The sequence below is a fragment of the Orbicella franksi genome, chromosome 6 (assembly GCF_964199315.1).
Source record: "Orbicella franksi chromosome 6, jaOrbFran1.1, whole genome shotgun sequence".
NCBI classification, from domain to species: Eukaryota; Metazoa; Cnidaria; class Anthozoa; order Scleractinia; family Merulinidae; genus Orbicella; species Orbicella franksi.
The window spans coordinates 16,193,018-16,210,134 of record NC_138150.1 but is presented as its reverse complement, the minus strand read 5'-3'; the positions used below and the strand labels follow the sequence as shown (position 1 = coordinate 16,210,134).

General features: G+C 39.1%; 1 protein-coding gene and 1 pseudogene across 1 annotated transcript in view; one reads left to right on the top strand and one right to left on the bottom strand.

Annotated features, from left to right (window-relative positions):
• LOC145490479 (uncharacterized) overlaps positions 1 to 6,432 on the top strand; it is a 56,514-nt pseudogene extending 50,082 nt beyond the window's left edge.
• The window catches only part of LOC145491002 (kelch-like protein 2), a 167,416-nt gene that overhangs the window by 90,245 nt on the left and 60,054 nt on the right, over positions 1 to 17,117 (bottom strand). The window lies entirely within an intron of this gene.

Sequence of the window (17,117 nt, the reverse complement as noted above, 5' to 3'; positions counted from 1 at the left end):
ATCTACCTTACAGTGAGAAATCTGTTTGAAAAATCCAAACCCTATATAATTTATCGCACAGGGTTTTTTTGGTAGGTTCATAAGAGTTTTAGTTTCAGTGTCAATGACAGGTATTTTGCGGTGAAAATATCTTTACTACAAAATCCTTCACTAAAGCGAAAAAGGCCAACATTGTCAGAATTGAAGTCCTTCGTGACAGCGAAAACGGGCAAACATGGGCAATGTTTACCGCAAAATCTTCACTGTACTGGAAACACTTATGAACCTACCACACGCCGTACAATATAGGCTTTTCTGTACTTGTGTCCCTTGTCTCCGATCTTGAACAGTGTTGTAAAATTTTATAAAGTAGTCTAAATTTAATCTTGCTTTTGGCGAAATTGTCCTCCTTCAAAGAAATTGTAAGGTAGAGTAGCAAGCAACCTACCAGTAGCAATAACAATCAACCTGCTAAAATTTATGATTGTAAATTCTGTTCTCTCATTGGCAAGGCATGTAATACAGAGTAGAGTTTGTACAACGATAAGTTGATCATCCTGACCCAAGCGAAACAGGCTTGTTTTGACCGTGGCTTTGATTCACAACAACCAGCTTATATCCAGTTGTTTTCTCTCCTATTCTTTTCAAAATATGAGTAAGCTGACGTTGGAGGTTTTATTTTTTCGTCAGAGTAAACAGTAAATAGATCGCAGAGGAATTTTGCGTTCGCGTGATGTGTATTCACTGAGGTAACGGGTCTCGCATGGCAACAACATGATCGCACTTGTCGAGTAAACGATTCTTGTATTTTTTTTGAATGGCTTCCAAACAAGACTCTTTCCAGAGTTTCCGAGATGTGAATGGCACGTGACCTAGTGAAATGAAAATAAAAGGACCAAGAAGACTTGTAAACAGTTGAACGTGTGGAGAATTCGAATAAGTGACATTCTAGGATGGCGTGACTGTTTATATAGTCATTAATAACACTCTGCATAATTAAATTGAACGAGGGGATTCCCCGACAATGACATAATTCCACTCAAAATGTCAATAGTATTGGTTTTGTTTCAGGGCGTTCGGTTAGATCTCTCTGGGAAAACAACCTTCAACCTTACCCGTAACACGTTTACAGATAGTTTCTGCGTAAAGAATGCAAGTAGCAGTTTGCTGTAGTCATTGCATGACGTGCATAAATAGTAGGTTGATTGAAAATCTCATACGTTTCCTTTACCCTCCTAGGAATGAAATGTATGGAAGAAAAATATGGTGAACAAGCGACAGTTTCACTGAAATGTGATTTTGAATTACACACAAATGTTCGTCGCACAAATTTTATTCATTTAGTACCGGTTCATGCCTCAACGGTTCTCAACTGGAAATCAATTCACCTACTAAGCGAGCGTCCAACCCCGGTTGGATGTGGTGTGGCGTGTGTCTGTTAGTCTCCGTCGTAGCTGTTGTTTGGTCGCTTCTCGCTGTGATCTTTATGTTTCCATTCGTCTTTTTAGCTTGAGTCAGGGTTTTCGCCGAGTTTCATTTTTCGATAAACGTACGCTTGCAATTTTAAAGTGCCACTGAAACGAAATTTTTGTATGTGGGATTTTTGCTTAGTAATAAAGTTTCAACCTTACTTGGAAACACTGCAAACTTTTTTTCCGCATACGGTAATCGAAAACTGCTTTTTCAGCCGTTCGAAGTTGGCTGGTTAAGCCCAAAATTGGCGGCCATTTTGGCGGGGCCAAAAACAGCCTAGTGACGTCACTGGTTGTATTACTCTCATGCCGCGCTGAAAATTTAGAGTGATTATGGGAGAAGAGATTACTGTTCGAAGCCCCCCAAAAAACATCTTAAGGACATCTCAGAGTTGTAAAGTAGCTAACAATAGTAGCCTTAGACATGAAGAGGTCGAGAGTCGATCCTGGGGCTTTCCAGTCTATTTAATTGGATATTTGCAGGATATTTTATGTAAGCAAGCAAACGAGTGGGAGTTCTTAGATCGCAAAATGATCAGGACTCTTGGTAAAATGGCCAGCACTCAATTAAACAATATCTACACTCATAAAGTAAAAAAGACATGAAAACAAGAGAAAGCGGCTTTTGAAAATATTATCCAGACTGCTGCTGCACGAATCGCAGCAACCACGCTTCGAGTTTTCGAGTCGCTTCGCTTCGAGGAAACCGGACGCTTTGTGAGTTTCACCGCGGACAAGATTGTGCCACAGTGACCTTTAGTCCAGTTGTATCTGCTACATCCTACAAGTTATCACAACAGCAACAATTTAAGAAACCCTCTTCTTATATATGGAGGGAGCGAATTTAAACTATAAAGGTTAACTAAGCTGCCATCACCTTATGTTTTCAGGAAACGAGAGAAAGCGTGACAATGTCGGCGGCGAAAGGTCATATATGCAAATTGGTTCAAATTCTGTTTAATAAACCTTCGAAAGGAGTGTAAACTAGTGACGTTTTAACGAATTGTTTTGAACTTGGATACTATTAAATGAAGATCATAGATATGAGTATGTGCTAAAGAACTCGAAGTAATCCATCGGCTGTGAAATATTGCAATTGAGAGATACGTGTAAAAGAGAAGCGAAATTCCCGCGTTGTTTACACTGATACGTACGCGGCGATAAAGCAAACCCTGCTGCGGATCACAATTTTCAAAGATACATTTTGTCTACTACAAGAACTCAAACTTATTAGTATCATAAAAAGATGCCCTCTATGTGCAAAGAAGTACTCGACTCAAAGCTTGTGCACCGTTAATAACTTCGTGATTGTGCGGATGGCTGATGCGCTTACGGCTTTTAATGCTGTAAAGCTGCCGAGGATATATTCGAACCTTGTTAATAGACCTTAGATAAACGTGAGAATCCAAATTTCAGAACCAGGCTGAAAACAGACGACGAAATATCGTGTTTAGGCTTCAGGACGTGATATAAAAGTTGCCACACTCGTCTTCGAAATCTCCAATCGAGTACTCAAGATGTTCGAAAAGTATACTGAGCTGTTCTAATCTGTAGCATTTATTTTGGTGAATCTACACTCTCTGGCGCCCTCCAACGTTTATGACGTGTATTTCCTGTCAAGGCTGGACAGAGATTACAAGGTAGAAAACTAGTAGGTATCGACAATATGAAGAATAAACGTGAATAAATCAAGTGAAAACAAGAGAGAATCTACAGCGCTTCTTGCGTGAATACAACCAGTGACGTCACAAGGTCCTTAAACTCGGTTCCAGAGCCCGGACACAGTTTTGCTCCAAAAAGTCGATTTCAACAGCTAAAAAAAGCACTTTCCGTTAGGATTTAACAGAAATAAAGTTCACCATTACTTTAAGCACGTTTGGAACTATAGATTGGGATAATAACAGAAAGTACGAAAATTTCATTTCAGTGGCACTTTAATTGTTAGATACACCCTGGTTGTTCAGTCGGAAATTTGCTTGTTTTGCCCTCATCCTTGTCTGTTACGGTGCGAAATTGAAAAGTTCTTTCTTGAAAATGATGGGATATTTGCATAGAAAATTAAATTGTTTATAACCCAGTGTCCTACGAAGCAAATCTTACAGCAGTAAGCATCAAACAAAACGGCAGCCGCCCACAATAGCGCGAAATCGGCTGCCAAAAAGATATGCATCGCTCCCACTTCGAGTTTATAAAGCACACGTGAATAATGGTTGAAGTTGTTGTGCCGGTTTTTTCATCACAGCCTCATTTCTTACACCATGCATCTTTTCTCCATTTTCGTTTATCTCCATTTTAGTTTTTCCCCACACTGCAGCGTTGGAGGCTGCAATTTCATTTAAAACTCTTGCGTGATACCATGGTTTTGGATAGCTAAAAAGTTCCAGATAAAAGGCTCATATTTTTTGTGGAATATTTCGAGCTGTCGAAAATTCATTAAGGTTTATTGGCTACGTCTGTCTTTCCTACTTTACAGACATAAGACTTGAGTTACTCGTGAGGAACTCCTTGTAGCACAATCTGTTTTTGTCACGCAACGCTTATGTTGAGTGACTCAGACAGAGCCCGAGAGGGCCGGAACTGCTAGTTTGCTTTTCCGTGGTATTCAAGTGAAAAAGAGAGACGATTTTTTTCAGTGTTTTTTAAAGAGGATTTTGTTGAATGGGAAGACAGGACTTTAAGCCTTGATGTCAACATACAAATTCTTCAAACTGATCCTCATACATTTCCTTTATACCAGTTGGGAGAAGTGATCATGATCAAAAAAATCCTCCTTGATGATGAGATTATTTATTCTCTAGATGCTTGCGTTTGTATCAATATTGATGAGAGAAGTTACATTCTGATCACTTTTCACTATTTGGACCCAGGTCTAGGGGCTTGGGTCGAGGGCTTGAGACAACTAATATTTTTCATTCTGATTTCCCTTGAATTGTAAATATTTAGCGTTCAGAAGCTATTACTTTAAACATTAAGCCAGTAGTTCTCTTCTCTTTGTTCTTCTCCCTCAGCAGAAGAACAACGTACAACGTACTGTCCTTGCGGGAACTGCAGTGCGTTTGATCGGGACCTTCCGCTGGCAGACCCGCGTGCTCAGCAAGAGCAGAGTAATGGTTGTGTCCTTCTTTCTCGCTGGTTGCCTGATGAAATTGACGACTAGTCAAGCGGTGGACTATTCTGGGAATTTAACAAGCAATGTGGTACTGTAGATTTCACTTACTCCTCTGCCAAGGTAAAGTTGGAAGTAAATAAATACCGTATTTCCTCCAATAATTGCCTTCCCTGAAATAATCACTCAAGTACCCGCCCACTTTAGCGCTTAGTGGAAATATATATATTTTTAAATTGTCTCGTCCTTCCAATAATCCGTCCTCCTCCCTATCTCGCTCGACATCTTCTGTGTTGTGTGTGTTTGATTTATCAAATCAAATCATCAAAGTTACCACTGCTGTGATTATTGTCTTTGAATAAACCAGCCCTCTCGCTGCTTTAAACTATTCATCAGTCGCAGGAGCTCGTCGTATCTGAGATCTACTTTGTACTTCTTCCAGTAAACTATATGAGGAAATGCAAAACCTTGTTTTATTCAAACCGAATAAGTTATGTCGCTACTCTTTGTAGAGACTGGAAGAGATTTTATCGAACAAAAATAATAATGACTCAAAGAGAAGTTTGTCTGTTAAGGCTGATTTCAGAGTGATACTGAGAAGGCGACTGGCACAGACTACTTGTCTTGTTTGTTTTCTTTTTTGTACAGGAGCTTTACGAGCTTGTTAGACTCCATCATGAGGTTCAGCTGCTCAGTCTTCAGCTGCACGTGAAACAGCTCGCCGATCAAAAGCTGCTGCCCCTGTTAGAGAAGATGGATCCATCAGACAGGTCAGGTTAAACCCAAGAACTTAAGCTTGAGCTTGGTATGTATTTAAAATCAGTCTAAACAAAAATGTGTTTGTGTGTATCATAACATTACTGAAATTTTTTCATGTCACACTCTAAATGATCATCAGGTAGGCCAAACGTAAAAGGTAAAGTCTGTGTTCAGGCCTAGTGCATCATCCAGCCGGTTCTTACCTTTGTTTCAATAGCATGAAGGGACTAGTAATATTTCTACTCCCCCCCCCCGCCCCCCCCCCCCCCCCGCTCCCTCTGGATGGAGTGCCAGTTCATCGCAGGAGTTTCCTCCAGCGTTCAATTCGCCGGTACCCATTAATGCACCTGGGTGGAGACTGAGAGACACTTTGAGAGTAAAATGTCTTGCCCGAGAAAACCCGAAAATCGGTAAAAGTGAAAGAAATACCAAAATTTCGCCAGCCGGAACGTCAATTTTCATTTCTTGACATCCTGTTACAAAATCAAATTTTGATAACTGTAATTAACTTCTGTCCTTGTAATCCGTACTTTTCCCCAAAAATACTTGTTCTATTTTGCTGTATAGAATCGTTTTATCTAGTTTATTTATAGTAATATCATATGAAAATTAAGAAAGTGAAATTTTTAATAATGCGCCCTGAGCCAGGACTGCCCCTTAAATGTTTATCTCTTCCATATGGTAACCTTTTGTAAACTATATCTTTTCTTTTAGAGATTTACACCTACCAGAATTTTTTTCTGAAGATGTATTTTTGACGTTTATGGATCATATCTGTTCTAATTAAGCCCCATTCTATGATAAGGCCTCTTTTCCCTCAAACGTTATTACAAGTGACTTGTATTCTCACCTGAAAATAGCAAAGAATATCTAGGGGTCTTTTTTTTATTCTTTTTGACCTTGAAAAGAGTAACAATCACATACAGTGTATGTAGGATAAGGAGTAAAAATGGGTCATCTTCATTCACTTTCCTGTATGTACATTGAATGACTATAAAAACGAAAGCAATCTCTTTTTCTTTTTGTAGTGCATTTGTACCCTTGTATCGTGTGAAGCACGGTGTTCGTTGCGGCGGTGGCAAGGTTTTTCCAGCCATGGTCCTTGATAACTTTTGACGCGAAACGTTGCAAGCAAAACAGAAAGTGTGTTGTGTACGAGACTAATCACATGTCCCTGCAAGAGAACAATCAACAGCTCCCTTGTACAGAGGCATGGCGGCCAAAGTCATGGAATAGATCAGAAAGACTCAGAAGGACTTAGTTTTAATGTGATAGCTCGTCTCTCACTCAGTACCAATACACCGAAATAAAAGGCAACGATTAAAAGTGCTAGAGTTTGTTTGTTCGTTTTGTACCTTATTTATACTGAAGTATTGCCTTTAATTCTCATCATCGTCTTCCACCGCGGCAATTGACTTTGTCCCTGAAAAGTGCCTGTAAATGCAGGTTACACATTAAAATTAACGACACAAGAACTCTGAAGAAAATTTTCATCAGACTACCAGACGCGTGGGAGGCACGGTGGCCAAAGCCAACACTTAATGACAAGAGATTTCACACTGCGATAAAAATTATGCTTACTTTGGAATCCCGAATTTTCCAACTTCCAAGGGAAACGAAAATTGGTTTTAAAAATCGGTTACTATTACCTCAAGAAATCAGGGGTGAAATTACAGTGTTCGACTGAGGAGGGGAAACAATTTGTGGTCAAGTTATTGGGAGGTTCTAAAAATTGAACGTTCGAGAAAACGTGATTACAGTAAATATGTGCGCCACACTTGTTCACTCGTTGAATAGTATAGGACAAGATTACCAGGACGAAGCACAAGACCAAAAACTAACAAAACGCACCACCATTTCGTCCATTTCCAATCCTGCCTTTCTACCCAGCTCTCAGTCACTGGCGGGCGTAAAATGTGCCAGTTAATGGTATATTCTTATCTACTGTCGTACCTTTTTGGTTCGCTTCGGCAACTAGTTTGGTCAAGCTATGGTTCGTTTTTTGGCGAGCCAGTCCCTACTTGAAGAGCTGCTAAGACAGCTTGCTGGTAGGCTAGACGCAGCCAGACAATGATCATATATATACAAACAATAGAGTCTATTTGGCACGAAGATATGCTCGGACGAGAAGCGAACAGTTTTCTGATAGCGAAGCTCGACGAAAACAGTGAGATTCAAAGGAAAATGTGCTCTAAATGCTTCCAGTGAGCTTCCAAGGACAAATATTGGAGCAAATTTTTAAGTCAGATATGGGCTATTTTGTTTATTATCCTTCAAACATTTTTCGAAACACGAGGGATCTTGAAAACTGGGGACTATCGATCACTTGGATATTTGTTTGCTTCACACTAGAGGCTAAGTGAGTTAGTTTAAAAGTAAGGAATAGCGTTCAACAATTTTTCGTCTCTGTTGATTTAATACCTGCAGCTCCACAAGCTTCAACTTTATGCCATTGTCTAGATCTCAAAGGAGAGAAAAGCTCCTTGTTATTCATACTACTTGGTAGATTTTACAATTACTCTTGTAAGTACAAAAATGTTCGACCATCCTCAATAGAATACGTCAATCAGGCTAGATGCAATTTTAAAATAGGAAAACATGTTTCAATTATTACGGGAACACAAAACGCATTCCAACAGAAGTGGCACAAAATGTTCCAGTCATTGTAACTCCCTGATCTCTCCTCTGAACTTAAGTTTAAACAGGCAGTTTAATTGAATGATATTTAGGTTCTCCTTTCTATTTGAACAGCTTTAACTTAGTATTTCTCTAGAATGGCTCAACAACGCGCGTAGGGAAATGGCAAATGGGAAATGCATTTCCGTGTGACTCGTGCAATGTTCAACGTAGTTGGTCGGGTACAAAGAATTGATGTGGTTGAAACCAGAAACCATAATCGGGGACGGAGACCGTAAGTCTTGGGATCCGCGCGCAGCTATGATATCACAGGGAGCCCTCACATCCGTTTAGAACATGAATAAAAGATGAACCTACCTTTATCGGGCGTGTTTTGTGTTTTGTGGCTGCCATTTTGAATTTTTAATACGCGCGTGGTGTGCTAGTGCGAGGTCTGGAGCCGAAATTACGGAAGTCTGGGACGGGCGGGAAAATTCGCAAATTCTCGGGGGTAGCCGATCGCTCACCGAGGATAATAAAGTGACAAGGGATGAAACTTCTGACTAGCTTTCGTCGTATGTCTCTGCCAGTTGGGGGGAACGGAAATAGGATGTGAAAGAGAGACCGGAAGTCAAAATGCGGGTTTCGTGACGTGCGTGCAAAGTGTTGCAACATGGCGGACCAATGGCCTCCTCTTAATGTTGCAAATGTTTTGAAAAAGGAAGGAATGAAGGAATCAACGTTGAGTCGAGAAACAAACTTAAAATAACGGAATGGTGAGTACAAAAGTTCAAGAGGCTTAGTTCGCTACTCGAGTTTTAATGAAGATCGATGGTGTACGCGTCAGTCAGGTAGTGAAAAAGTTTTTCTCGACTTAAACTAGGCTGGTTGAAAACTACAGTGAGGCGAATGAAAGAAATTATGTGCCCTGTGCGGAGTTGTACGAAAGATATTTGGCGAATGGTTGGCAGGCGAAAGAAGACTGCCCGGATTTGAAGCCAGTAGATGCGAGTGCATTTGGTCGTGTAATTAGAAAGGTCTTCCCAAATGTCACGAAAACCAAACGAAGAACTGAACGAGGGAAGCCAGCTACTCGTGTCTATCTTGGGCTAAAGAAGAATAATTATCCTCTTGTCTGCGACTCTTGTCCACCTGACATTCCATCGTGGTGTTCTTTTGCCCTCAACTACAGTCACCCTGAGTGGTTAAAATCAAATGTCAGTGCGAATGCAGTAGAGTTCATTAGAGTTGTTCCTTTACTATGTAATGACCGTAAAGTTCTGTAAGAAATTGCTATTTTTAAAGATTGGTCCTTCGAACTGAAAGTTGTGGGAAAGATAGTTTCCAAAGAGAATATCGACAACATTGTATCAGAGCTTTCAAAGAAGAGTTCTCTCGATATTCTTTTTTCTGTGCTTTCTAAAGTAGACATTTGTAAAGGATTTCCTTGCTCGAATGGGGAAATTCTTAAGAGAAGTTCTGTAGAACTAGTAACTGAGAAGTGGATCTTGGACAACAGGGAGATTGTGGAGTTTAGGGTGAGGTCTCCAGAATGCAGCCTTGTCTATGTTCCAACGTCCAAATGTGCAATGTGTGAAAAATGCTATGGTTTAAAAAGATCAACTAGGGCAGCTGCTAAGGAGCAAAATCATGGTCAAGTAGAGAAGGAAAAGAGCAGGAAACCTGAAACCCTTATGTCAAGGGAAGAACTAATTGAAAAACTCCATGACGAGAAGAAAAAACGTGTCAACTTGGAAAGGAGAGAGAAGTATCGTAGAATTGAATTAGAAATGACAGAATTTGAAGAGTCTGACCACGAGGACTTTGTTTCCTTGTTTAACAATGTAGTAAAAGAAGAGTTACCTGAGGGAATGCGCATATTTTGGGAAGCGCAAGCTGATGCTCTGCACAACAAAGGCCCGACAGGTCACCGATGGCATCCAAAGTAAGTCTGAAATATTTAAGTCTGAGATATTGTAAATAAATAAATAAATAGAGCAGTTTTCAATTGAGTGTCGTAAAATCAAAACCAAAATAATTACTTACTGATTAGAATAAACAATGAATATCAAACTATAGTAAAACCAAAACCACAAACAGAATAATTACCTGATTACTTTTGACACTCAATTAAAAACTGCTCGAAATAATCAATTAAATAATTTACTACATAAACAGATTTATTATGTGAGTGAGAAAATTACTTCATATATTTGTGATTGCCTGAGAGCAGACCAATTTATTGTTAATTTTCAATTTGTACTGCAGTGCAAATTAATGCTCTGATACAATCAAAATTTTGTTAGTTATGAAAGCTAAAGCAATTAATAAGTAATTTTATTACACTACTTGTGATATTTGGAATTTTTCCAAATTGCAGCCGTAGTGTGATTACCAAAATTAATTAAAACATCTTAATTGCACACTTATCCCCAATGGGGCTTTTCAGGAGATGTTTCAATTTTGCAAATTTAAATTAAACAGGCAGCTAAGAATTCTGAAACCCTGAACATGCACATTACTAAAAGTACCAAATAATGTGTTAGAAATATTACATTCCGCATTGAGTATGTACGTAGAGGATTAAGTCAACTCATGTGACAGAACTAAAGAAAGCTGCTTCTGGTTGCCTGATCCATTCCCTTGACTTCTAGAAAGCAGTGAAACATCCATTTTCTCATAATTATTTCCTTGGAACTTTTATAAGAATAATTTTTCTATTCCTCTAAGTTTATTTAATCAATCTATTATTTCGACCCATCCATCTTAACAAAACTGTAACAACCCAGGTAAAATGTCAGGCGGGATCCAGGTGGGATCCCGCCAATCCCAGACAGGATCCCAGGTGGGAATGGCGGGATCCCGCCTTTCATGGTGGGATCCCGCCATTCCCACCTGGGATTAAAAATTAATCCCGCCTGGGATCCCGCCATAAACACGGGATTTTCTTGTCCCACCTGGGATTCCAGGTGGGATCCACACATCCCACCTGGGATCACAGGTGGGATCAATACATCCCACCTGGGATCATCCATCCCTACCCAGGATCGCAGGCAGGATTACTACATGCCATCCGGGATCACACTTTCCCACCTGGATCTTTAGTGGGATTTACACATCCCACTCAAGATCTTTTGATGGATTCATGCTTGCTACCTGCAATCATATGGATAATTTCACATGTACCACAATTGTGATTTTAGCTGATTCATTTCTACTTGGAAGTCTGGAATGTAAGAAAATAAATTTTTTACAGCCATGCAGGTTGGGGGTGTTTGACATCATGTGGTGCAGTGACATAAATTCTTACACTACTTTTATACCCATGGTGTAGTGTTAAAAACATGGAATTTTATATCTTTCTGTTGCTCAATTTAATTTCGAACGGCAACTTATTTTACAGAGTGAATTTTTTTTATTTTAACAAATAGCATATCATTATTCATTGTCAATGTGTTATTTATAAAAATAAATTTCAACAAAAAAGCACATTGTAGTTTATATTCTATACAAACATTGATATTACAAGAATAAGTCAGTCATGCTCCACCATATTTGGGAATGTGCTAATTGTTAGCTCATTATTTTCATGAGAGCTTCTGACCACTATGCATTTCCTTTTAATGTTACAAAGTGGCATACAAAATAAATACTTTGACCTTCTGGTCACTGCCATATGACTGAGTAAAACACCTGATTCAGAAAATCTATTTAATGATTCTGAGGAAGATTTGGTGTCTGAGGTCAGGGATCCACTTGGGACTAGCTTTGTTACTACTGCAACATGGTGGTTTTGAATAACTAAAAACCTCTGAATTTCCCCAAACTGAGTTTTTCCACTGGCATCCTCATACTGAATGGTATAAGAGTCCTTTAGTTTAGACTTTGCCATTTTTGCGGAGCTGAAGATTGAACCATTTGCAACTCCTCTCCTGAACACCTCCACTTTATCGGTTGGACCAATAATTGGCAATCCTCTGCAGCACAGAAACCTGTTAACTGCCATCAACTCTTGCCTGACTAACATTCTTTCTTGGAAACACCCAGGACAAATGCATCACCAACACCTGAAGACTTGGGTCTGTATGAAGAAAATGTAATTTCCAAAAAATAATTATTGTCCTGCTTGATAAAAGTATTTTCTAAAATACTTCATGTAATAAAATTAATAGTATACAACAATATAGTATAATGTGTAAAACCGTGACCATAATACTTAATTCACATGCTCCCCTAACACAAAGTAATTACCTGTTTTGGCTTAAATTTACCCTTCATTCATTACCATATTACCATACACCAAAACAAAGAAAAATACTATATATACCAAGTGTAATAGAACCACAACATACATGTACAGTCAAACATGCCAGGAAACTATCTGAGAGCCACGAGTGAATATATGATCTGGATTTTAGTAAGTAGATAGCTATATATACCCTTGAATTCTAATTAGATACATGAGGTCTATTTTTTTAAAAAAGTACTATTATTCAAAGAAGTAAATTGTGTTAAAATTATTTATAAGGAGGTAAGTAAAGTACTGTCCTGAATTGATCTCTGGATGTAACACTTACAAGGATTTTTCTCCAGAAAGATGCTTGGCCAGTGATATTACCAACTGCGAGTTAACTGATGGTTTCATCTTAGCAACGAGGTTAGGAAAATTCCAAAATATTGAGACAGCTGAGGCAATCTGGAAATGCGAAGCAAAAAATAAATTATATAATAGTATAATCATTTTTCCCAATCATTCCGACCTGGAACACAGTTAACCTATCTAAGGCTTCAAAAAGTTTGGAAGTAGGTTTCAGCAACTTTGAAGAGTAGGCGACCCTATGATTATGATTATCATGGTAATTATTAGCACCAAACAATAGCAAATATACCTAGAGAGAATGGGGTGTGAAAGGTGAAAGAAACAGAACCTACATGTGTATCGTTCACTAAAAATGCAATGAAAATGGAAAGAGTTCACAAATTTAATTTTCCTGCATTATTGGAATCTTGTTTTTCATGTCTACCTGGTGCGAAATATGCTGAGTGCCATGAATCATTGTGGTTAAAAACCCATTAAGAGCTTCAAAGCCAAAGCAGGAATAAACCCAAAGGGGACCAAACAGACGTACAAAATGAGTCAGATGGCGAAGAAGATGGATGTTATGGGTTTGACTGTCCTCTCCTATAAGTGGAAACAAATGAAAATTCAGTATCCTCACTAAAACAGTGTTTTACCAGTGATAATTTTTTGTTTATCTGGAAAGGTCCTTTTTTCACAAAGTCCTGTTTCGTAGAATAAATGGCTTAGTGCCAACCATTTTTTTACCGAAAAAAGTCACTTAAATAGTTTTGCACTCAGCCATTTAATTGTCTTTGAATTCTGTAATACCAGATTCTATAAATTTTAGTACCAAAATTTACTTTTTGATTATATCAAACCCCATTCAGCTTGAGTGTGAACATTACTATGCTAGCCAGAAATCCCAAATCCCAATAAAAGGCTAACCACAAGCTACCTGAGTGCTATTTAGGCTATAACCAAGGTGTTATTTCAGCAAACCGGAACGGCTGTCTCCCATGATTCACTAGCTCGCACTTTGTCAAGAACCAAATTATCAAGCACAACCTTAAAAAGACTTGCAAATTGTTCATGTACAGTATGCAATGCTTCTCAATTACTGTTTAAAGAATAATAAAAAGTAACTTATATTTACCACAAAGTACAGGCATCAATTTACAGAAATTTTCTAAAAGCTCATCAGCTTGCTGCAGCTTTTGCTGGCTTATCTGGTCACTCACAAGAATTGCTAAAGCTGTAACCAACATAGTGTAATGAAGGAAGTAATGGTCTGGAAGGACACCTTTCAAGACTGGTACAGAGTAGTGGAGAAGCCAATTCCTGTATTCTGTAGCTGAGAATAGAAAATAGGTAACAACAACTGCTTTGGTTCTCAGGGAACAGATCATTAGCAACCTTTAGATTTGACGTTGAGTGTGGGTGTGGAATTTCGAGACAATTGTATCCCCTGAAATATAACTCTTTCCTGTTGCTGACTTAAACACACAATTGTTAAGGATAAGATTTGTATGACAAGTGATTATAGGAGGCACATGAATTTGGTTTGAAAACTCGTACTCATACTCAATCTCGTAGTTGTAGTCCAATCTAAAGGCTGCTATTAACTTGTGCACAACAAGCCAGCAAGCAACACAGTGAAAATGACTGTAGTTAGCAGTGTTATATAATAACTAAATCAATCAAGTACCTTTACATGTACCACGTTCTGCAAGACTTCTTGGACAACGAGTTATAATATCAGGAACTTTGATGGAGAGCAATCTTTTATTTAACAGGGCAATCTAAAACAAAAAAGATGTTCTGATAATACATCTCTTTAAACCAGAAGTTAATCAAACTGGCAATTTATACAGTCACAATGTGTCCTAAAAATGGAGCTGAGTCAGATGTTTGGTAGTTTTGGTTGCTGACCAGTAAATTTGCAGTGCTATCGTATAAAGCAAATAGACCTGACCACATTTTTTCATGGTCTGCACTCTGACAGACCATGCAAATTATGTCATAACAAGTCTTAAACCTTGCAGTGTAACCAATCACCTATTCCACTTGAGTATTGAACATGTTAAGACATCATACATTTTCTATGGTCTGTAAGAGAGTAAACCATGGGAAAATAGTTGATTGGTTAAATAAAATACAAACATGTACATAAAGTGCACCTTTGAACCAAGGAAGAATTCCTCTTTTCTGTTTTCTGCATTCAACCACAGATTTGTTAATGACTTGGTAACCCCAAGGCAAACTGAATGCATCCAGTCAATCACAAATCCCTTCACAAGGTCGAAAGGCTTAAACAGCAATAACACAGAAGCACCTTTTATTCCATTGACCTGCAATAATTTAAAAAAGATAGTAATTAATGAGAATACATTATAAATTTGGAAAGTTGATATTATCGCCTATACACTCTGCAGATCTTCGCAGCAAAGTATAATTAAAATATTATTACATATTACTCCAAAAATTTATTTTCCAAGAGGTCCACATCTTCCAAAACTTGGTTGGTGTAGTATATGTCCATATATGGTATTTCCTTATTTGGAAGTGACCATGTGCTTGAATAGAAGAGACCATCTAAAATGGCAGATTAAAACGTTGTGTTGTCAAATCCAGTCTCTGTTTGTTCCGCAAACACCACATTTTGGCGACGAGGATGGCGGTCACATTAAGTGGATTACCGTGCATATCTCCCTTCGACTGCATTGGGGAACCAGCCACACTGGCTCAACGCTGGGACAAGTGGAAAGCTGAGTTCGAACTATTTGTGGCAGCTTCGGGGGTTGAAGACAAAGTGCAAAAGCGAGCTCTACTTCTACATCTCGCAGGACCTGGAGTCCGTGAAATTTTCAAAACGTATTCAGCTGAAGTGCGAGGAGACAACAAAGAGTTCGATAAAGCGATGAAGTGTCTCTCGGACCATTTCAAAGTGAAGAAGAACGTACCTCTAGCGAGACAAAAACTGCTTGCCAGCCAGCCGAATCCGGGCGAAAAGATCAACAACTTCGTTACGCGTTTGAAAAGTTTAGCGGAACACTGTGACTATGGTGAAGAAGAAGATAACCAGGTGAGAGATATTGTGATTTCGCATATCACGAATAAGGAACTGAAGGGCAAATTCTACCGCGAAGAAAACCTTAGTCTGACCAGACTTCTGGAAATCGTGAGCACCTATCACCATAAGGATGCCTTGGTTCTCGTAAGCGAAGAAACTGTGAATCGTACCTGGGAAGACCGAAGTAAGGGCGATAAAGGAGCGAAGAGCAAGCAGCCATGGCAAGGCAAATGTTGGAGATGCGATAAGACAGGTCACATGGCGAAAGATTGTAAAGTTTCTCGTAACCATACTTGCAGCAAATGTGGAAAACGTGGACACATGGAGGTCTGTTGTCACACGAAACAGGATAAACATGGCAAAGGAAGAGGCAAATCTGGAAGAAAACGAGAAGGCGTACGAACCATAGGCGACCAGCCTGACCAAGATGACGTGGAAGGAAGCGAAGTCAGTAAAGATGATGGATTCTATGTCTTTAGCACCTCAGATGGTGAGTCAAACACTTTACCTCTTATGATTGAAAGTGAACCTGTCAATGTCATCATAGACTCAGGTGCTACCTGCAACTTAATGTCTGAGCAAGTGTTTGATAAAGTGTCCAATGGAAAGCTAGAGTTGTTAGAGACTGACAGGAAAGTTTATGCTTATGCATCTCAGCAGCCGTTAAAGCTTAGAGGAAAATGCATGTTGAACATTAGTGTACCTAATACACAAACGTCGTTGAAAGCTGAGTTCTTCGTAATGCCAGGCTCCGCAGACACATTGCTGGGCAGGAGCTCTTCTGAAGAATTAGGTGTCTTGAAAGTGGGTGTTTCTGTGAACGCTTGTCAACTCAAAGATGTTACTGATAAGAAGGCTGCCCTTAAGGCAAAGTACCCTCAAGTGTTTACTGGTCTTGGAAAATTGAGAAATTTCCAATTAAAACTGCATGTAGATGAAAGTGTCACCCCAGTTGCTCAAGCTATGCGAAGAATTCCGTTCAGCAGGAAACAAAAGGTTGTTGACAAACTAGAGGAACTTGAGAAGCTTGATGTGATAGAGAAAGTGAACGGTCCAACAAGTTGGATTAACCCCCTTGTTAGTGTCGAAAAGCCAAATGGTGATGTTCGCATATGTTTAGATATGAGACAAGCCAATCGAGCGATATTAAGAGAAAAACACCCTGTGCCTACCATTGAAGAGACACTGCAAGAAATTTTAGGGGCAAAAGTGTTCTCCAAGTTAGATTTGAACATGGCATTTCACCAAGTAGAACTTGCTCCAGAGTCAAGAGACATTACCACTTTTGCAGGACCTAATGGTCTTTACCGCTACAAACGTCTGATATTTGGTGTCAATATGGCCACTGAGAAGTTCCAACACATCATCTGGCAGATACTCAAAGATTGCCCTGGCGCTCACAATATTCATGATGATATCCGTGTAGTTGGTGCTTCTGAAGAAGAACATGACGAAAGGTTGAATCAAGTCATGAAGAAATTAGAAGAGAGTGGCTTAACACTGAATTATGAAAAGTGCCAGATCGGCGTGAATAGCATGGAGTACCTTGGTAAC